This window comes from Furipterus horrens, unplaced genomic scaffold (genome assembly GCF_987537825.1).
Source record: "Furipterus horrens unplaced genomic scaffold, mFurHor1.1.pri manual_scaffold_8, whole genome shotgun sequence".
NCBI lineage: Eukaryota > Metazoa > Chordata > Mammalia > Chiroptera > Furipteridae > Furipterus > Furipterus horrens.
In genome coordinates, this window is record NW_028327178.1 from 39900325 (window position 1) to 39908010 (window position 7686).

General features: G+C 39.4%; 1 pseudogene; it reads left to right on the plus strand.

The window, feature by feature from the left end:
* Window positions 1-932: 932 nt before the first annotated feature.
* Window positions 933-1280, plus strand: LOC150002775 (small ribosomal subunit protein eS26 pseudogene; annotated as a pseudogene).
* The last annotated feature ends 6406 nt before the right edge of the window (window positions 1281-7686 follow it).

Here is a 7686-nt window from a genome sequence, read left to right on the forward strand (position 1 = left end):
TGGTTATTTCTTACAAGTGTTGATGAATCACTATAAAATAGCAGTTAATAGATTTCTCATTACAAAGACACTGTAGAAAGATCTTAAAGAGATCTCATTGACATTTTAGGCAGAATTTAACTCCAAGATCCCAAAAGTAACCTAAGTATGAATGTATTTAACATTAAACATAAACCTGCTATAAAGAAGTCACTGAAAATTGTTTTACCATTTGAAAATTGGGAGTTATTGACATGAATCTACTTCAAACTCAGAAGGGTTTGTGAGTAAGGTCAGATGTTGAGGGAAAAAAAAACTGGAATAGAAGCTAAGCATTCCACTCTCTGCAAAACCAGACTCTGAAATAATATCACATTCATGATGAGATCAGCGCTTCTCCCAGTGGGGCCCATCCTGTCCCTGGATTGTTTAGCCAAAGTTCCCAACAGCAGAACAAATTAAAAAAAAAAAAAACCTCTCTCTGAAAAATACACACACATATGTATAATTCCTTGAACAACATCCAAGGGGGTTTCCAGCCTGCACAGAAAGGAAAGGGCTTCAGAGGACGTCAATCAAACTGAAGGTCTGCTGCTGAAGAACCCTACAATAGTCCTGCTCCCAGCTTCTGCTTGGCCACCACCACGGGTATGAGATGCACCACATTTCATGATATTCAACCCTATTTCAGAACCCAAATCTGTAACTCCACAAGAAATAGGCTTTGAAGTTATATATACCTGAGTTCAAATGACTGTTCTACTGGTTCTTCCCGGGTGACCCTGGGCATTTGCTCAATCTCTGCAAGCCCCATGCTTCTATAGCTATAAAAATGGAGGTGGTGATTACTATCTCTGACCATTAGTATAAGGTAAGTATATTGTATATAAAGAGCATGGTAACTATTGCTGGCACAATGCAAGCCTCAAAAAGTGATAGTTGTGGCTTCCAAGATGACCAAGAAAAGAAGGAACAACGGTTGTGCCAAGAAAGGCCGCGGCCATGTGCAGCCTATTCACTGCACCAACTGCACCCGATGCGTGCCCAAGGATAAGGCCATTAAAAAGTTTGTCATTTGAAACATAGTTGAGGCCGCAGCTGTGAGGGACATTTCAGAAGCGAGTGTCTTCAACGCCTATGTGCTTCCCAAGCTATATGTGAAACTGCATTACTGTGTGAGTTGTGCCATTCACAGCAAGGTAGTCAGGAATCACTCTCGTGAAGCCCGGAAGGACCGAACACCTCCACCCCGATTCAGACCTGCAGGTGCTGCCCCACGACCTCCACCAAAGCCCATGTAAGGAGCTAAGTCCTTAAGGACTGAAGAACAGTTCTCTGTAAAATAAATAAGATGGAAGTTATACTTTAAAAAAAAAAAAGTGATAGTTGTTATCAACTATCTGGAAGAGCACTCCTGAAGCTATTGAGTAGAGTTGCCAAATGTAGCAAATAAAAACACATGAAATTCAATGAAATTTGAATTTCTGATAAATAACTAATAATCTGTAAATATAAGTGTGTTCCATTTAATATTTGGGACATCCACTAAAATATTATTCATGATTTATCTGAAATTCTAATGTCACAAGGTGTCTGGTACTTTATCTGGCAACCCTACTATTGAGCCAGTGAGATCATCAAGGTTAAAGTAAGGCTGGAACAACAAGGGAACAAATCATGAGGTCAGAGTATGGAAGATATAGCACAAAACCCATAAGCTGTGTGCAGAGACACCTGGGGGTCCCTGTTGCCTCATGTGGAACCAGCCCCATTTACTTAAATGGAGACCTAGTCATATGGATAAGTTCATAATTCACAATGGTTTATTTCCTTTCTCTTTGAAGATTTTTATTCTTGTAAAACATGAACCTTAATAATCACCATTTAAGTTGTATCACTATATAATTTACTGTTTACAGCTCATATAAGGAAACTCCAGCACAAGAACATCACTATCTACTCTTTCTTTTTTTAATATACCTATTGATTATGCTATTACAGTTGTCCAGTTTTTCCCTCTTTGCCCACCTCCACCCAGTACCCCCCTTCCCTTCAGCAATCTCCCTCCCCTTAGTTCATGTCCATGGGTCGTGCATATAAGTCTTTGGCTTCGCATTTCCTATACTATTCCTAACCTCCCCCTGTCTATTTTGTACCTACCAATTATGCTTCTTACTCCCTGTACCTTTACCCCTTTCTTCCCCTTCTCCCTTTCAGCTGATAACCCTCCAAATGATCCCCATATCTATGGTTCTGTTCCTATTCTGGTTGTTTGCTTAGTTTTTCTTTCTTTTTTTTAAGATTCAGTTGTTGATAGTCATGAATTTATTACCATTTTAATGTTCATAATTTTGATCTTCTTTTTCTTAAATAAGTCTCTTTGAAATTTCATGTAATAATGGCTTGGTGATGACTCCTTTAGCTTTACCTTGTCTGGGAAGCACTTTATCTGCCCTTCCATTCTAAATGATGCTTTGCTGGATAGAGTAATCTAGGTTGTAAGACCTTGCTTTTCATCACTTTGAATACTTCTTGCCAGTCCCTTCTTGCCTACAAAGTTTCTTTGGAGAAATCAGCAGATAGTCTTACAGGAATTCCTTTGTAGGTAACTCTCTGCTTTCTGTTGCTGCTTTTAAAATTCTCTCTTTATCTTTAAACTTTGGCATTTTAATTATGATGTGTTTTGGTGTGTTCCTCTTTGGGTTTAACTTGTTTGGGACTCTCTGTGCTTCCTGGACTTGTATGTCTATTTCCTTTGCCAAATTAGGGAAGTTTCTTTCATTATTATTTCCAACAAATTCTCAATTTCTTGCTCTTCCCCTTCCCCTTCTGGCATCCCTATGATTCTGATATTGGTATGTTTGGAGATGTCCTAGAGACTTTGTATATTATCTTCATTTTATTGAATTCTGGTTTCTTCTTCCTGTTCTGGTTGAATGCTTATTTCTTCCTAATGTTCCAATTTGTTGATCTGAATCCCAGCTTTTTCCCCTTCACTGTCGTTTCCCTGAAGATTTTTCTTTATTTCACTTAGTGTAAACTTTATTCCTTCCTTTATGTTGTTGTCATACCAAATGAGTTCTTTGAGCATCCTGATCACCAGTGTTTTGAACACTACATCTATCTGATAGGTTGACTACCTTCATTTCATTTAGATTTTTTCCCCCCTGTGGTTTTGTTCTGTCTTTTCATTTGGGCCATATTTCTTTGCCTCCTCAATTTGGCAGCTTCCCTGTGTTTGTTTCTGTGTATTAGGTAGAGCTGCTTTTACTCCCTGTCTTAGTAGCATGAGCTATTGTAGAAAAGGCACCTGTAAATTATGTGGGGCAGAGCCTTAGGTAATCGCCAGGGTGAGACAATTCACTTCACCACTTTGTGGCTCTGTGGGGGAGGAGGGCTCCGAGACGAAACAGTACCACTGCCTGACTTCTGAATGTTTGTCTGGCACTTGTCCCATTTCCAGTCACTTCACCGACTCCTCATATGTGACTGGTGCCCTTCCAGCTGTTGCTCTGGTGCTGAATCCAAGAGTGAGTGAGTTTATGTACATTCTAAGACTGTGCAGTCCCTTTAAGCATAGTCTCCTGAAAACCTGGCAGTTTCTTCCACTGCCCTAATCCCCACTGGTTTTTATAGCTAGAAGGTATGGGGATTTATCTTCCCAGCACTGGAACTCTGGGCTGTGAAGTCTAGCCTGGGGCTGGATCACTCACTCCCAAGATACCCCTCCCAATTTTTATCTACCACACGTAAATGTGGAACTACCTGTTCTGCTGTTGCTAACACCTCTCCACAGCACACCATGTATCCTTGTCTCTCTGCTGATCTCCACATTTCTACCCCTCCTACCCGTCTGGATGAATGTAGCTTCTTTACATCCTTGGTTACCAGACTTCCATACATTTTGATTTTCTGACAGTTCTGGATGTTATTTGTTTTGAGGTTTAGTTGTAATTCGCTCTGTGGTTGTGCAAGGAGGCAAAGCATGTCTACATACATCTCAACTTGACCGGAAGTCCCTCAACTATCTACATTTTCCTAAACCCTTTCATTCAAACTTTTGTATATTTATCAGGCACATATCTTGTCTCAGCTATAGTGATAGTGGTGGAAGATATAACTTGAGGCTAAAACCGAACCTCACCTTCAAGGATTCCACTCATTGTCTGGTGCAATTGCAATGTTTTAAAAAATAATTTGCCCCATCAGTTAAAAAAAATTGAGCAGATACCCCAAGGTTCCATAAATTTATTTACTCATTAGTCATATACATATCCTATCTTATATGACAGTGATCTGTTATATATATGTGTATATGTATAAATATGCATACATATATAACAAAACAGTTATATTTAAATACTTAAATAATACATACTTATATAAATAAAACTTATGGCAATAAACAACATAAATATAAATTATAACATTTTCTTCCCTCTCCCCACCATGTATCCTCTTATATAAATAAAACTTATGGCAATAAACAAAATAAATATAAATTATAACATTCCCTTCCCTCTCCCCACCATGTATCCTCTTACTTACCTTCTGGCATGCTTAAATCCCAATGTGGAAGCCATTGGGCTAGTGAAGAAGAAGTCCTATTAGCAAATAATTTGGATACAATGTGGTAAGTCCCATAACTGGGATGTTAAAAGAGCACAGAAGAGGAATGCGGAGCTCTGTGGGGAGAAGAAGGTAGAAGCCATATGAAGGCTGGACCTCTGGGACAATGCCAGTAGACTTGAAGATGAGGGATTCTTTTCAGGTGAAGAAAACAGCTTTTTAAAAAGAACATTAGAAACCAGGAACACCTAGTGATGAGTTAAGCATAGAGCATAGTTGTTAAAAGAGTTAAATACAGTGAGAAGGGTCATTCCAGAGTACACAGTTTTGATGAAGTCTAGGAAACAATGCAAACATGAACTCTGAAACAACTTGCTCACATTTACAAATTAGAAAGATCACTCTGATAAAGATGAGAAAATTCTAAATGAAATCTTAGAAAAGTAAATTAAGGCAGTATATGACATAGTAGATTATTATTCTCAAAAGGCATTCATTTTAGGATAACCCAAATGGTTTAATATTAGAAAATATATTAACATGGACTTAGATTACATTTTAATAAAAAAATATCCCAATAGATATAAAGAATCTATTCAATAAATTTCTCACTTGGAAAACTAGAACATTCTTAAACAATAAATAATATCTATCTTAAATACGTAGCCAACATCATATTAAAAGTATTTTAATTAAAGTCAGATACAAAACAAAAAAACTAAATATTAGCATTATTATGTTATATTGTGCTAAACATTCTAGTCAATGCAAAAGACATTAAACAAAAACAAGATTACATAACCAGTAAGTATAAAGCTGGGCTGTAAACTCAGAGCCTTTTCTCCTAATCAGTACAACATGGTGCCTAATAATTAGACCTGTGCTAGAAGCTGTGAGGATGGTGATAAGCTTCAGGCCATAGCCTCAAAACCTTAAAATATGAACATATAAAAGGGTAAAAAACAGCATAGTTCACTAAATACCACTAGGTGCTTAGCATCATACCTAGTACCTTGTAAGCATGCATTCGTCTATCCATTCACTCTTTCAGCAAACATTTACTGAGCACCTACTGTGTGACAAGAACAATGCTGGGTACTGCTATAGAATCTGAACAACATAGACATGGTCTCCACCATGCAGTTGAATCTAAAAAAGGGAATCAAACAGTAAGCCTATATAAAGAGAAGCTAATCGCAAATTGAAGTAATATGGAGGGAGAGAACAGGTTGTGGTGAGAGAATGAGAGAAGAAACAAATTTTGGGTGTGAGGCAGACACAGAAGTGTCAGGAGGCTTCTCTCTGAAGAAGCTCCATTTGAGAAGTGGGCCTTGAAGGATATGTGGGAGCCAGCTCCAGGGAGGAGCAGGAGAGAGTAGAGGGGCCTAAGAGGAGGGAGAACCAAAAGAGAGCCAGGTCCAGGAAGCCATAGAGGAGAAGGTCAAAGGGCGAGTGATCAACCTGCTAAATTCTGCCACTCAGATGGAGACAAGAAAGCGCCCCTGGATTTAACCACTTGATGTCCAGGAGACCTGTATTAGAGCAGTTTCAGGTCGTGGCATGTGAAACCAGGATTCCTATCCATCTGAAAAGATGTTAGAGGGGATAGTTAGAGGAAGTGTGGACACTCCGGAAAATGTAGCAGAATCAAGAGGAACACCTCTTGCAAACGGGAGAGGTCTTCGTGAGCTCAGCCTCAGGTCCAAACCAAGTAAAACGACATCAGGTCAGCCCCAGTCAATAAGCCCTCACCCTCCACCCCTGAAGACTGTACCCAGATCAAGTCTCAGGCAGTGGCCTTTGAGTTGGGCTTTCAGATAGGCTTCTGAGACTACACAGACATAAAATTCTTCACATGTCTTAACACGTCAGTCAGAGGCCCAGAACCAAGTCTATACCCTGCTGTCTCCTATCAATGAGGGTGTGGCATTAAGATTGCACTCCCTCACTTTTTTTTAATATGCTTTATTGATTATGCTGTTACAGTTGTCCCAATTTCTTTTCCCTTTGTTCCCCTCCAACCAGTGACCCCCATCCCTGCAGTTGCCTCCCCTAGTCCATGCCCATTGGTTGTGCATATAGTTCTTCTCAACATCTTCCTGTCTACTCCACTCCCTCCTACCATGCTTCTTAATTCCTGTACCACCTCCCTCCCTCTCCCCATTCCCCCTCCTCGCTGACCTCCCCCCAAAATGTTCCCCATACCTATCATTCTTTTCCCACTTTCGTTGCCTACTTAGTTTGCTTTTGTTTCAGTTCCCTAGCTTCTGTTGTTGGTTGTTGTGATACAGTTTTCATTTTAATATTCAAAGTTTTGATCCTCTTTCTCCTAAACAAGTCCTTTTAACATTTCATATAACAGTGGTTTGGATCTGATGAACTTCAGTTTTACTTTGTCCTGGAAGCACTTTCTCTGCCCTTCGATTCTGAGTGACAGCTTCACTGGATAGAGTAAATGTGGTTGTAGATTTTTGCTTTTGATTATTTTGAATATTTCTTGCCATCCCCTTCTTGCCTGCAGGGTTTCCTTTGAGAAATCAGCTGATAGCCTTATTGGGACCCCTTTGTACATAATTCTCTTCTTCTCTCTTGCTGCTTTTAAGATTCTCTCTTTACCCTTAATTGTTGACATTTGATTATAATGTGTCTTGGTGTGGTTCTCCCTGGGTCCAGTTTTTTTGAACTCTGTGCTTCCTGGATCTGTAACTCTATTTCCTTCCCCAAGTTAGGGAGGTTCTGCTTCATTATTTTTTCACATTTCTAGTTCTTCTTTTTCACCTTCTAGCAACCCAATGATTTGGATGTTGGCCTGCTTATAGCTGTCCCATAGGTTTCTGAGCCTCTACTGATTTTCCTCACTTTTTATTTCCTCTTTCTGCACTGGTTGACTGTTTGTTCCTTCCCTATGTTTCGGTTTGTTGATTTGATCCCTGGTTTTCTTTCCCTCACCACTAGTTTCATATGTGTTTTCATTCATTTCAGCAGGACTAGCCTTCATTTCTTCTCCATCTTGTTTAAGGTCTGCTGTTAGGTCTGTAAGCATTCTTATAACCAAAGCTCTGAACTGTACCTCAGAAATATTTCCTATCTGCTGCTTCATTAGATTAGATATTTGCTGTCTGGTCAGCTGTGTCACCG